This window comes from Priapulus caudatus, unplaced genomic scaffold (genome assembly GCF_000485595.1).
Source record: "Priapulus caudatus unplaced genomic scaffold, Priapulus_caudatus-5.0.1 Scaffold1837, whole genome shotgun sequence".
NCBI classification, from domain to species: domain Eukaryota; kingdom Metazoa; phylum Priapulida; class Priapulimorpha; order Priapulimorphida; family Priapulidae; genus Priapulus; species Priapulus caudatus.
In genome coordinates, this window is record NW_014578898.1 from 45,241 (window position 1) to 45,696 (window position 456).

Below are 456 nucleotides of genomic sequence, written 5' to 3' on the forward strand. Positions count from 1 at the left end.
AATATAAATAAATAAATAAATAAATATATATATATATATACACATATATATATGATTGTATATATATGATGTATGCGTAGAAACGCTATCAAGTGCACGCACGCTTTTCCTGTATTATATACATGTATATGTTTGTCTCTCACGGACGATTGGCAGCATGGCGTCAATCTCCTCTACACTATTACGAAATATATCACACAAGCACGGAATATATTTGTATGTGACTGTAAATGTATATGTATATGTTTATATATAACATGCATAAACATATACATGTATGTACGTACATATTATGTATAATTAGACAGACCGTGTATATTTAATCAAGAGTGGATAATAAGATCTTACTATTTATTATAATGAGATCTCATTGATCCACTTTCTTATGTTTACATGTATACTCTTAGTTGCTTTATGTATTATTATCAGTATAACATGGTCACTATGTACATTATA